At 39.2% G+C, this 15,146-nt stretch overlaps 1 pseudogene; it reads right to left on the bottom strand.

Moving 5' to 3' along the window:
• Positions 1 to 3,184: 3,184 nt before the first annotated feature.
• Positions 3,185 to 11,491, bottom strand: Mcm4-ps1 (minichromosome maintenance complex component 4, pseudogene 1; annotated as a pseudogene).
• Positions 11,492 to 15,146: the final 3,655 nt, after the last annotated feature.

Raw genomic sequence — 15,146 nt, 5'->3', positions numbered from 1 at the left:
ACTTAAAGGGCTGGTAAATATCTTCAACAAAATCATAGAAGAAAACTTCCCTAACCTGAAGAAAGAGATGCTCATAAACATACAAGAAGCCAACAGAACTCCAAATAGATTAGACCAGAAAAGAAATTCCTACCATCACATAATAGTCAAAACATCAAATGCAGAAAACAAAGAAAGAATTTTAAAAGCAGTAAGGGAAAAAGGTCAAGTAACATATAAAGGCAGACCTATCAGAATTACACCAAACTGCTCACCAGAGACTATGAAAGCCAGAAGATCCTGGGAAGATGTCATAGAGATCCTAAGAGAACACAAATGCCAGCCCAGACTCCTATATAATAGATGGAAAACTCCAACACAAGGGAACTACACCATACAGAAAGCAAGAATATAGTCTCCTTGCAATAAAACCAAAAGAGAGACACACAAATATAATTCCCCATATAACAACGAAAACAACAGGAATTGATAATCATTATTCCTTAATATCTCTTAACATCAATGGACCCAATTCCCCAATAAAAAGACATAGACTAACAGACTGGATACGTAAAGAGGACCCAGCATTTTGCTGCATACAGAAAACACACCTCAGAGACAAAGACAGACACTACCTCAGAGTAAAAGGCTGGAAAATAACTTTCCAAGCAAATGATCTGAAGAAACAAGCTGGAGTTGCCATTCTAATATCACATAAAATCGACTCTCAACCAAATGTTATAAAAAAGATAAGGAAGGACACTTCATATTCATCAAAAGAAAAATCCACCAAGATGAACTCTCAATCCTAAATGTCTATGCTCCAAATACAAGGGCACCTACATTCATAAATTCCCCTTACTAAAGCTCAAAGCACACATTGCACCTTACACAATAATAGTAGAGGATTTCAACAGCTTTTAATACTTTCTTGAATGAATATTCACTCTGGACTCATAGTAATATAGACATACATACATACATACATGCATACATATATACATACATAAACACAATGCATATAGACAGATATCCTATATAAACATACACATATATATTTGTATGGCATAATATATTGTACATAATATCAGATGAATTTTGACACATGCAAAACATGGAGCCATCTCTATGACCAAAATAGCAAACATTCCTATTGTTTCTGAATGTCTTTGTTTTCTTGTAATTATTCATCCTTTCATGATCCCTTCGACACCTAGCAATAAGCTTCTTGTTACCCGACATTAGTTTGAATTTTATAAAAATGATTTGTACAGTATATAGGCTGGCTTCTTTAGCTTAATATTTTACATGTTTATTAATACAATGCATGTGTAAAACTCCTTTCCTTGTAGAGTAGAATTTTATTACACATATTCTATTTATTTTCTATTGTTATGATCAACAGCAACTTGGAGAGGAGAGGTTTTATTTGGCTTGCACATCCTAATCATAGCCCATCATTAAGGGAAGCCAAACCATGATTTCAAGCTTGGCAGGAACATAGAGGCAGAGACCATGTCTCCATGGAGCATTCACCTTGCTTTTTGTAAAACTAAGGACTACTTGCCCAAGAATGGCACCACCTACAGTGCAATGGACTCTCCCACATCAATCACAATCAAGAAAGTGCCTACAGGCCCATCTGAGGAAGGGCATTTTCTCAATTAAAGTAACTTCTACCCCCAGAGCCTAGCTGTGTTTAATTAATGAAAAGCTAGTCTATATAATGTGGTAAATTAAAACTTGCTTGTTCTAGCACCTGCGGAGAGTGTTGAGCTATTTTTATTGAACCACCAATATTATTTCATATCTTCATGGTCATCTTACAAAAATATAATTATTTATTGTGCTTTTGGAGAAGGAAGTCTTGCTGGGGACTAGTATTTGCCTGAGGCACAAAGACAGAACTCAGAACACAAAGGCTTAAATTATTAAACCATGTATTTAAACTAAAAAGAACATTAGTGCCTTCCCTTTCACAAATGCTTGTTGTAGAGATTTAATTTATGACGCATAAGAATTAGGCTCTGTTTTCATTTAGGAAAGAGTCAGCATATCCTTCATTAACTAAATATTTATGCTTTTTGCTGAAATTAATCCATAACATGCATCATTATATGGAAATATTCTGGAATGCTCTACCACAAAGCCTTCTCTTCCTACAGAAGCCGTAGAAAGCTGGAACTGACTCCCACCAGATCATAAGAGATGACAGCTAAATTTTTAGGAATTAAACATAGTTACTATGCAAATTATATAACATACTTTCAAACAAATATATGGTACTTACAAAAGTAAAACGACTAGAAATTCTTTGCTTCATAATTATACTTTTCTAATTATCCAGATGTTGGAGGTTATTTACTTCTATCACATCTGTAGGGAATGGAAGATATTCATGCAGCTGGAGACATTGCACTGTAACGAGCACGTGCCTGGGAATATATTGTTTGAGTATTTAAAAAACAATTACGCAATTCATAACGTGTTGATATCGTTGATAAGTGACTTTCGGTATGTATCTTCATCGACTTACTTTCACTTTACTTGTGACATAGGCAAAATGTTTCCCAGTATTCATAGTGAAAGTGCTCAGAGTATCAGGGTTAACAATTACAATTTCAGCACGCTATCCTATGAAAGGGTGTCAGGGCTTTGAAGTTAAAAAGCAAAACAAACCCAAAAGCCGTAAGGAGTTTTAACATCTGCAAGACTAGTTTCAATTTGCACCTCACTGGAAATCAAAACCACAAAGAAAAGACAAGGTAAAGAAATTTGAGGGGCTAATTAAAGTATAAAAAACAACTTGAAACAAATTTTAAAAAGCAATATATATATATATATATATATATACTAATATAACACATACACATACATATACATATATATTTGAATGGAAATCTTCAGCACAACTCCTAACTAAGCCTTCTAGGGGAGGCAGAGTCATTTTTCTTTAATAGTCTAGCCTCTGGTAGTTCAAATGTACTACAGAGGATGACCCCATGAATACATGAACAGCACAAATTGGACTCAATGTGTGTGTGTGTGGGGGGGGGTAAAGTTGGGAGGGGATGGAGTTAGAGCTGAGAACTGAGGAGAGTTAGTAAGAGAATATGAACAAAATACAAGCACTGATACGTAAAAATCTCAAATATCAAAGACCCTCCCATCAGTATTTTCTACCCAGGGTAACATCTATTGTCAGTTTTTTGTTTGTTTGTTTTTGGTTTTTATTTTATTTATTTATTTATTTTTTTACTTTTCTATCATTTATTTAGGAAAATGTTTTACATATTAGGAAAAAACAGAAGGCAACTTGATCTAATAATTTTTCAAGCATATTTTTGTTCTAATAATAGGGGGAAAATTCTCTATAAAGAAAGTTAAGTCCAGGTGCTATAAAATCCTTAGTCCTTCACATCACAATAAAGGATGTATCTCAGCCAATTTGTTACCTCCACGCACATAATTAGACATACAGCATGCATGGTACTCTTAGCTCTACCCCCAGCCCTGCAGCACAACAAAGGTAAAGCCCCCAGACTAAAAACAAAACAAAACTCCAAAACTGGGCTTAGGCTCTCTGCATTTAAACAGGTGAGAAGCAAGCTGCTTAAAAATTATGGCATATTGAACATATAACCTCTCCTGTATATGCTGATATAATTTAAAATTTAAAGGTGAAAACATACATTTACTACCGAAACACATCCCTATAGAAAATGTTTATATAGTGGAATACTGCCTTTCAGACTCCATTTGCATCAGTAACAATAGTGACTGACTCTAGTCCAAGGACCATGCAGCTCAGAGTAGGCGGACAGTCTTCCCAGTCACTGTTAGGAAATCATCATCAGCCAAAGCACGCAGGGCCTCTTCAAACATGTCCTTGGTAATTGCTGTGTCAGATTGTCCCCGAATATCCTCAAATAGCTGTTGGTACTTTAAGGCTGGTGTTTTACCCTTAGATAAAATAAGTTTTCTCAATGCTTCAGCTAATTCTTCTTTCCGTTTACGAGAAGTGGCACTCATTCCTGTAGTAAGAATAGATATGTCCACAATGCCAGTGCGAGGGTCAGTGGCAAACTGCTTCAGAGCCTCCCGGTGAAGGTGTTTTGCCTCTTCCACATCGATTGCTTCAACTTTGTCTGAAAATCTTACTTTAGCATGGGCTTCTGCTAAGCGAATTAATGACTCTAGCTGTCAAGGGTAAGCAGAAACCATCCCCCGGCTACTCCCGATCTTCCTCATGTTTACATAAGCCTCAATGAGAGCCTGGCTGGCCTCCTCACTCAGCCGGGGCATGATGGTACTATGTGCATAGGCAATGTAGTCTTTCAGCACTGCCATGTCCAGGAACTCCTGCTCCACCTGCTCCTCACTTTGGTAGTACAATGAAACCAGGTGGTGGGCTAGGTGACGGTCATACGCCTCATCTTGAGGGTCTAGCATGAGGAAAATGAGATCAAACCTTGACAACAGTGTGTGTGGTAGTTGGATATTTTCAATGGTCGTTTTTTTAGGGTTCCACTGGGACTCAATAGGGTTTGCTGCTGCCAGGACAGAGGTGTGTGCATTGAGCTGACAGATGACCCCAGCCTTTGCAATGGACAGAGTCTGCTGTTCTATGACCTCATGCAGCACGGACCTTGTGCTTTCATTCATTTTGTCAAACTCATCGATGCAACATATGCGATTGTCACTCAGTACAAGGGCACCTGTCTGGAGGACAAGCTGCCTGGTCTCAGGGTCTTTCATCACATAGGCTGTGAGGCCAACTGCACTGGAGCCTTTTCCAGACGTGTACTGGCCTCTGGGAACCAGGTTGTATACATACTGTAGCAGCTGGGACTTGCTGGTGCCAGGGTCACCACACAGAAGGATGTTAATCTCAGCACGGAATTTACCCCTTCCAGTGTGACTGAAATCCTTCCTTGTTCCACCAAAGAGTTGAAGTAGGATTCCCTTTTTTATATCTTCATGTTCATAAATGCTGGGAGCCAAGGCTGAAGCAAGCCGCTCATAAATATCTGGCTTCCTGGAAAGTTCCTTAAGCAATTTCACATGTTTCTCTGAAAAAAGTTTCTGTTCTGCTTCTTCATCAAGGCCATGCAGACGTTTTGCATCCGTTTTCCGATAATGGATGACATCAATGCGGGTTTTATAGACAGACTTCACGTTGCTCACTCTTGGATTAACTCGAATAGGTACTGCTCGATATATGCCTGTGACATTCACTCTGTCCCCTGGCTGAACCTTGTCTACAAGATCGTTGTGGGCAAAAAGGACAACAGTGTGAGGTGTCTGCCCAGCAGGCATATCTTCAGGAGACTCTTGAAGCTTGATCATCTGCTTGTCAGAGAATAGTGAACGGTTGTGGATCAGTGCCATACTGTGGGTAGTGTGGCAGTGTACGTAAGTGCAGGGCTCAGCAATTCGGCCTCGGTCCATCTCTACCCGGGTGGTATGGGCACAGACTTGGCACTGGAAAAAGGCCTCCTGCATCTCGGGAATCAGCTGTGACGTTCTGATGACCGTGCCACTGATGGTGATGAGCTGGTCAATGTCTTCTGGATTCAAGTTTCTCATACTCTTTGTCTTCAATGCATTAAAAGGTCTGACTTGAATCTGACGTTCTAAGACAGAGTCAGGATAACGGTCAAAGAAGATCTCATTGACAGCCATGTCAAAGGTTGGTATAACCTCCTGTGGGTAGGAGATGAACTGTCTATACAAGTTTTTGCCAAATGATTTTATGTGTTCACAGTTCACATTTAAAAATGGCTCTCCTGTAATATTAATCGCTCCAAGTCGTTGCATGTACAAAGGTTGCATAATATCTATGCCAACATTTTCTTCTTCTTTGGCCAGAGGATCAGTAAACCATTGAAGGAATCTCTGAAAATGTTCTTTGCATGTCACCACATTCACGTCTGTTCCCCAAATCACAAGCTTTTGGCCTAGAGACTGTTCACTCGCTACTGTGTCTTCTGCTCCATCAGACTGCAGATCCACCTGCAAACCCTTTCGTGCTGAGCCCAGGTCTGGCCTCTGCCTCATGGGTGTGCCTCTCGCCCCACTTCTTGGGGTTCCTTCCACTCGAGAGCTGGGAGTGCCATATGTCAATGGCGAGCTAACATCAAATTCCAAAGGAATAGCTGAAGAATCCATCTGAGGAGGGCTGGAAAACAAGGCATTCTGTGCAGCTGGGCTCTGCAGGTCTGCTCCTGGTGAGGTGGGCATTGGCAGCAACTCTCCGGTGGAAGAATCTTCGCCTCTACGTCTCAGACTGGGAGATGATCGGCTTTCCTCACTTCGAAGGGACTGGGTTGGGGTGACTCGTCCGCGTAGGCTGCTGCGGCGACTTGGGGTGGATGCCAGGGACGACATGGTGCTGTGGTAGCTGCGCGACTAGAGAAATCTGGCTCTTAGTTGTCCCGTTACGGGACCTCTCTTACTTCGGATCCGGGTTAGCTGCAAACGCCATTTATTTATTTTTTTAAGAGATGGTCTAACCTTTAATCTCTGAGAGGAAACCAAAGGCAATGAGAATAGCATATATTGTTTGGGGGAGTCTCTTCAACACCTCCTGATCAAAAATTCAAAGAAAAGTGTCCCTTAACTGGTATTAACATTTTTGTTAACTAGTTCATGGTTCCTGGGAGGAGCGTTATCATTTTATGTAGACAAGCATACTTTTTAAATGAAGTAAGGTATACTTATAAAACAATATGTTTCTGTTTGGCTTTACAACCGTTCTTAACATTATCTTTCCTTTTCTACCTCACCTCTCTGTCTTTATAGCACCTGTGTCCTATTGCTGAAGATACTATTCAATCTGGTACTAACTTCCAAACCTCCTCCTCCCTATGGTCTAACTTTCTAGTATTAGAAGGAACTCATCAGAAGCCTGTAAACCACAACAATGGCCAGCTAAGAAAGTTATCCTCAGTTATGCAATCAGTCACTAACATCTTGGGTGCAACCAGCACTGCCTATTGGACTTATGTCCCAATTAGAGAGCTAATGTTTGCAAGACAGGAAGGACTCAGGCCTGGTTCTGTAAACCTCACCAACTACCCATGAGGAGACTATAGGTCTTAGAGGACAATGACAACTTCCACCTTCCTAAATCAATAGAGCTTCCAATTGTATTCTAAATATTTCTTATTATACCCACAGATAAGTGTAATGTTTACCTCCCACCAAATAAGCTTATTTTTGCAGTAGGTGGAAGCTACTACAGAGCTACAACCCCTTAAAATGAAGGGAAGCAGTAACCATAGGGTTCCCACCCCTAGTAGGAACATCTAGAACACAAACCTTTATACCTGAGGATCAAGGAACATCAGAGAAGAGGACATAATGATCTAAGAGCCAGAGAACCAGGACACCAGCTGACAGATAATGTATTCTTATACAGGGCAGTAATGTTGTACCCATAAACATTTCTTTTTGAGATAGGGTTTCTCTGTGTAACTCTGGAACTCAATCTTTAGACCAGATTATTCTCAAACTCATCGAAATCTACTTCCTCTGCCTTCTGAATTAAAGGTGTGGACCACCACTGCCGGTTACCTATAAAGTTTTAACAATATGATTGCCTGCTCAAGGTCTACACAATAATCACACCAGTCTATGTGCCAATAGGAGAACACAAGATTCCACTCCTAAACGAAGACACAGGCAATCTATGGTTTCTGAGAGCTGGAGAACCAACTTTATCCAAGGAAGAGCGCCTTACATGTTAGCCAGTGTAGGGATAAATGCTAAACACATGCACACATGGGCAGCACTAATTGGTCTTAGTAAACTTTATATATATATATATATATATATATATATATATATATATATATATCATGAAATCAAGGTAGGGTGGAAGACACAGGAGAAGTTGAGGGAGAGAGATAGAAATGATGTAAACATTGTATATTAAATTCTCAAAAAGTATTTTTTTAAAAAAGGAAAAGGAAAAAACGATCTATGAGTAAGTGGACATGAATCTTGTTCTTGTAAAATCAATTTGAACAAATTATAATGCAAAATAAAAACATGAAATTTTGTACTTGTTGTCCTCTACTTATTTTGTCCCAAAGCTCTATCCATCTGATACCTTGGTAATGTGATAGAATATATTTGGACATAGAATCATTTATTTAACTATGATGTTTTAAGAAACTTTATTAGAATTTAAGTAACTTCACCTATCACTGAAGCATTTTAATATTTACATAGTTTTTATTCTTACTGAAGTTTGAGAAACAAATCATATTCTTACTTTGAGTAAAAGGTACCACAGTGTAGATTTTACAAAATCACATTTAAATTTTTGTATTATTTTCCTCAAATATCTGGAGCCAGTCTTTGCGTAATGTAACTTTGTCTATTTCTTTGAAATTCCCTGGCATTATACAGACAAGAAAATTTACTACCTATTGCTATTGTGAAGATAGCAATACCATATTCAATCTAATGGTATTATTGAAAAAACTCTTCAAAAGAAAGTCTCTGACATGCTCCTATTCATTTCTTTGACATTAAAAGAATCTGGAAAACATTCTCACTTTATTTTAAAAACAATTAAAATGTTTCTTTACCATGTTTCTTTCATTAACAATGTTCAACTGAGTCAGTTAAACAAAAATTATATGGGTAAGGTAAATGAGAGTATCGGAACAGCTCAACTTTGATAGGTAAAGTAAAACGCTCTCATCTAGTCAGCGACTAGTCTATTTCTAGATGAAAATCTCACACACCTAGTTAGAAATATCTTTCACTCCTGAGTGAAGGTAGTAACCCCATTTCTTGGCTTATTAGCAGCACTGGTTCACAGTCTATGCAGCAACTGCATCAATCTTTTCTCAGTTGAAGATCCCGGATTTTCATAAGGTTCATGTTGGTTCTGTATTAGAAAAGATAATGGCTAAGAATGTCTCTCTATTTTTTCTTTTTTTCTTTTCTTTTCTTTTTTCAGAGCTGGGGACCAAACCCAAGGCCTTGTGCTTGCTAGGCAAGCGCTCTACCACTGAGCTAAATCCCCAACCCCTGTCTCTCTATTTTTATATTAACCCAAAGCACATTGCCTTTGTTATAAAGTGCCCCTTTCATAATAACAAAATATCAGAGTGTGAGGAGGTGGGATCCCCAGGTGTTCTGAATTCTGTCTTGTTCAAAATTATTTTCTTTCATTTCTCCATAGACATAAAAATCTACCCTCTCTAGTCCTGTGATTCCCTGAGAGTCTTCTACAGTCATCCAAATCTCTTGTCCAAATCTTGTGTTCCAGAAACCATTCCTAAAATCAAATCATATGTATCTACTTTTTTCTTTATGTAAGCAAGTTTGGTGACTGCACTCCAAACTAACTCTAGAGGTACTTGACAAAAAGTGGTGGCTCTATTCCCCATATTCCATGGTTATTTAGAACGTTTAGTTGTTGGGCTCTAATAAGCCTAAAATGGGCCCAGAACTGAACTGATACCATCCCACAGTTCCCTGCACCCAAATCTCGTGAGAAAGAGAACTGAACACCCAGATGTGCAGACATCCTGAAACCGCAGGACAGATTGCCACTTCTGCACACCTCTGCCCATATCCCTGGTCCAAGGGGAAACTGCACAGTGCCTCTGGACACAGGAATATAGGAACAGCCAGCCACTGGTACTGTGGTTCTGGTTTGTGCCCAGGACTGAACGGAACCGACCAAACAGCTGCCTGTGGGAGAGAAAGCTGGACCCTCAGAAGTGTGGATACTCCTGAGAAATCAGAGGAGACTACACTCTTCCCACATTCCTGTCCAAAGAGGGAATTGCCAAGTGCCAACTGTGCTCCCTGGGCACAAGGACCTAGAAGCAATCAGGGGCAGGATCCTTCTGATTCCTGCCAGTGCCTAGAGCTGAAAGACAGTCACTAAGAGTTGGTACACAACTGAAAGCAGAGGTAAGACCCTCTTTTCTGCTCCAAGTGATCTGCCTGGTGGATTCAGGACACCAGAGGCAGAAGTCCTCTGGGTCAGGGCACTTCCTGTTTCTGGCTCTGCCTGGAACTGAACTGATAAAATTCCACAGTTTCCTGCATCCAAATCCCATGGAGGAAGAGAGCTGAACACCCAGAAGTGCAGACATCCTGAGACTGGAGGACAGACTGCCACTTCTGCACACCTCTGCCCATATCCTCTGGTCCAAAGGGAAACTGCATAGTACCTCTGGATACAGGAATATAGGAACAGTCAGCCACTGGTACCTGTGGTTCTGGTCTGTGCCCAGAACTGAACTGCTTCCTGCTAAACAGCTCCTTGTACCCAAATCCTGTGGGGGGAGAGAGCTAAACCCTCAGAAGTTCTGACACTCCTGAGAAATCAGAGGAGACTACCCTGTGACCACATTCCAAACCCAAGAGGGAATTGACTAGTGCCCAGTGAGCTCCCAGGGTACAAGGACCTAGGAGCAATCAGGGGCAGGACCCTTCTGCTTCCAGCCCACAGCTAGAGCCAAAAGATAGTCACCAGGAGTGCCTACACACCTGAGATCAGAGTACCTGTTCTCAGAAAAGGCTGAAAGAAAAAGGAAAACAGTTCTACAGAAGTGCTGACACAGGACCTACAGGAGGATCAAGAGACTCTCAGAAACAGCAAGACAAGCAAACACTAGCGACAACCCAGTAGCTAGAGGCAAGCACAGGAACCTAAGCAACAGAAACCAAGACTTTTCGCATCATCAGAGCCCAGTTCTCCAACTGAAGAAAATACTGGATATCCAAAGACAAGGAAAAAGCAAGATTTAGATTTAAAAATCACATTTTATGACAATGATGGAAGACTTTAAGAGGGACCCAAATAACTCCCTTAAAGAACTGCAGGGCAGAACAAGTAGAAGCCCTTAAAGAGGAAACACAAAAATCCCTGAAAGAACTTCAGGAAAATACAACCAAACAAGTGAAGGAATTAAACAAAACCATCCAGGATTTAAAAATGGAAATAGAAACAATAAAGAAAGCACAAAGGAAGACAACCCTGGAGAAAGAAAACCTAAGGAAGAGAAAAGGAGTCATTGATACAAGCATCACAAACAGAATACAAGAGATAGAAGAGAGAATCTCAGGGGCAGAAGATACAACAGAATGCATCGACACAACTATCAAAGATAACGTAAAACCCAAAAAGCTCCTAGCCCAAAACATCCAGGAAATTCAGGACACAATGACAAGATCAAACCTAAGGAAAACAGGTATAGAAGAGAATGAAGACTTCCAACTTAAAGGGCCAGTAAATATTTTCAACAAAATTATAGAAGAAAACTTCCCTAATCTAAAGAAAGAGATGCCCATAAATATACAAGAAGCCTACAGAACTCCAAATAGATTGGACCAGAAGAGAAATTCTTCCTGTCACATAATAGTTAAAACATCAAATGTACAAAACAAAGAAAGAATATTAAAAGCAGTAAGGGGAAAAGGTCAAGTGACATATAAAGGCAGACCTATAAGAATTACACCAGACTTCTCACCAGAGACTATGAAAGTCAGAAGGTCCTGGACAGATGTCATACAGACCATAAGAGAGCAAAAATGCCAGCCCAGGCTACTATATCCAGCAAAAGTTTTAATTAAAATAGATGGAGAAACCAAGATATTCCATGACAAAACCAAATTTACACAGAATTTTTCTACCAATCCAGACCTACAAAGGATAATAGATGGAAAACTCCAACACAAATACAGAGATTATTTTCTTACCATACAGAAAGCAAGAATATAATCACCTTTCAATGAAACCAAAAGAGAGACACAAAAATATAATTTCCCTATAACAACGAAAAGAGCAGGAATTGATGATCACTATTCCTTAATATCTCTTAACATTAATGGACTCAATTCTCCAATAAAAAGAAATAGACTAACAGACTGGATATGTAAAGAAGACCCAGAATTTTGCTGCATACAGGAAACACACCTCTGAGACAAAGACAGCCACTACCTCAGAGTAAATGGCTAGAAAACAACTTTCCAAGCAAATGGCCCAAAGAAACAAGCTGGAGTTGCCATTCTAATATCAAATAAAATTTATTTTCAACCAAAAGTGATCAAAAAAGATGAGGAAGGACACTTTATATTCATCAATGGAAAAATCCACCAAGATGAACTCTCAATCCTAAATATCTATGCTCCAAATGCAAGGGCACCTACATTCATAAAATAAACCTTACTAAAACTCAAAGCACACATTGTACCTCACACAATAATACTAGGAGATTTCAACACCCCACTTTTATCAATGGACAGACCATGGAAACAGAAATTAAATGGAAACATAGAGAAACTAGCAGAAGTTATGAACCATATGGATTTAACAGATATTTATATAACATTTCCTCTTAAAAGGATATACCTTCTTCTCAGCACCTCATGGTACCATCTCCAAAAATCGACCATATAATGAGTCAAAAAACAAGCCTCAACAGATATAGGAAGCTACAAATAATCCTATGCATCCTATCAGATCACCACGAACTAAGGCTAGTCTTCAACAACAACAATAAGGACAGAAAGCCCACATATACATGGAAGTTGCACAACGTTCTATTCAATGACAACTTGGTCAAGGAAGAAATAAAGAAAGAAATTAAAGACTTCTTAGAATTTAATGAAAATGAAGATACAACATTCCCAAACTTATGGGACACAATGAAAGCAGTGCTAAGAGGAAAACTCATAGCTCTGAGTGCCTGCAAAAAGAAACAGGAGAGAGCATATTTCAACAGCTTGATAGTACACCTAAAATCTCTAGTACCAAAGTTAAATCAGGAACAAATAAACCAACTATACAACCCCACAACTCCTAAAGAAATAGAAGCAGTTATTAAAAGTCTCCCAACCAAAAAGAGCCCAGGACCAGATGGGTTTAGTGCAGAATTCTATCAGACCTTCATAGAAGACCTCATACCAACACTATCCAAACTATTCCACAAAACTGAAACAGATGGAGCACTACCGAATTCCTTCTATGAAGCCACAATTACTCTTATACCTAAACCACACAAAGACCCAACAAAGAAAGAGAACTTCAGACCAGTTTCCCTTACTAATATCGACGCAAAGATACTCAATAAAATTCTTGCAAATTGAATTCAAGAACACATCAAAATGATCATCTATCATGAAGAAGTAGGTTTCATCCTAGGGATGCAGGGGTGGTTTAACATATGGAAATCCATCACCGTAATCCAATATATAAAGAAACTCAAAGGTAAGAACCACATGATCATTTCATTAGATGCTGAGAAAGCATTTGACAAAATTCAACACCCCTTCATTATAAAAGTCCTAGAAAGATCAGGAATTCAAGGCCCATATCTAAACATAGTAAAAGCAATATACAGCAAACCAGTAGCTAACATCAAACTAAATGGTGGGAAACTTGAAGCAATTCCACTAAAATCTGGGACTAGACAAGGCTGCCACTCTCTCCCTATACAGTACTCGAAATCCTAGCCAGAGCAATCACACAAAGAAAGGAGGTCAAAGGGATACAAATTGGAAGGGAAGAAGTCAAAATATCACTATTTGCAGACGATATGACAGTATACTTAAGTGACCCCAAAAGTTCCACCAGAGAACTACTTAACCTAATTAACCACTTTAGCAAAGTGTCAGGGTATAAAATTCACTCAAACAAATCAGTAGCCTTCCTCTATTCAAAGGATAAACAGGCTGAGAAAGAAATTAGGGAAATGACACCCTTCACAATAGTCCCAAATAATATAAAACATCTTGGTGTGAATTCAACCAAGCAAGTGAAAGATTTGTACAAAACTCCAAGTCTCTGAGGAAAGAAATTGAAGAAGATCTCAGAAGATGGAAAGATCTTCCATGTTCTTGTATTGGCAGGATTAATATAGTAAAAATTGCCATTTTACCAAAAGCAATCTACAGATTCAATGCAATCCCCACCAAAATTCCTACGCAATTCTTTAAAGAGATAGAAAGAACAATTTGCAAATTCATTTGGAATAACAAAAAACCTAGCATAGGAAAAAACTATACTCAGCAATAAAAGAACTTCTGGGGGAATTACCATTCCTGACCTCAAGCAGTGTTACAGAGCAATAGTCATAAAAACTGCATGGTATTGGTACAGAAACAGGCAGAGAGATCAGTGAAACAGAATTGAAGACCTAGAAATGATCCCACACACCTATGGTCACTTGTTCTTTGACAAAGGAGCTAAAACCATCCAATGGAAGAAAGGTAGCATTTTCAGCCAATGGTGCTGGCTCAACTGGAGGTCAGCATGTAGAAGAATGCAAATCAATCTATTCTTATCACCCTGTACAAAGGTTAATCCATGTGGATTAAGGACTTCCAGATCAAACCAGATACACTCAACTAATAGAAAAAATAGTGAATAAGAGTCTCAAACACATGGGGACTGGGGAAAATTTCCTGAAAAAAACACCAATGGTTTACGCCCTAAGATCAAGAAATGACTAAATGGGACCTCAGAAAACTGCAAATCTTCTGTAAGGCAAAGGACACTGTCATTAAAATAAAATGGCAATCAACAGATTGGGAAAAGATCTTTACCAATCCTACATTTGATAGAGGGCTAATATCCAAAATATACAAAGAACTCATGACATTAGACTCCAGAGACCCAAATAACCCTATTAAAAATGGGGTACAGAGCCAAACAAAACATTCTCAGCTGAGGATTATCAAATGGCCAGAAAGCACCTAAAGAAATGTTCAACATCTTTAGTCATCAGGGAAATGCAAATCAAAACAATCCTGAGATCCCACCTCATACCACTCAGAATGGCTAAGATCAAAAACTCAGATGACAACAGATGCTGGTGAGGATGTGGAGAAAGAGGAACACTCCTCCATTGTTGGTGGGATTGCAGACTGGTACAACCATTCTGGAAATCAGTCTGGAGGTTCCTCAGAAAATTGGACATTCCACTACCTCTGGACATACCAGTTATACCTCTCCTGGGCATATACCCAAAAGATGTTCCAACATACAACAAAGACACATGGTCCACTATGTTCATAGCAGCCTTATTTATAATAGCCAGAAGCTGGAAAGAACCCAGATGCCCTTCAACAGAGGAATGGATTAAAAAAATGTGGTACATCTACACAATGGAATATTACTCAGCTATCAA

The sequence above is a fragment of the Rattus norvegicus genome, chromosome 2, assembly GCF_036323735.1.
Source record: "Rattus norvegicus strain BN/NHsdMcwi chromosome 2, GRCr8, whole genome shotgun sequence".
Taxonomy (NCBI): domain Eukaryota; kingdom Metazoa; phylum Chordata; class Mammalia; order Rodentia; family Muridae; genus Rattus; species Rattus norvegicus.
The sequence above is the reverse complement of the archived record's forward strand: the minus strand, read 5'-3'. Positions and strand labels throughout refer to the sequence as shown.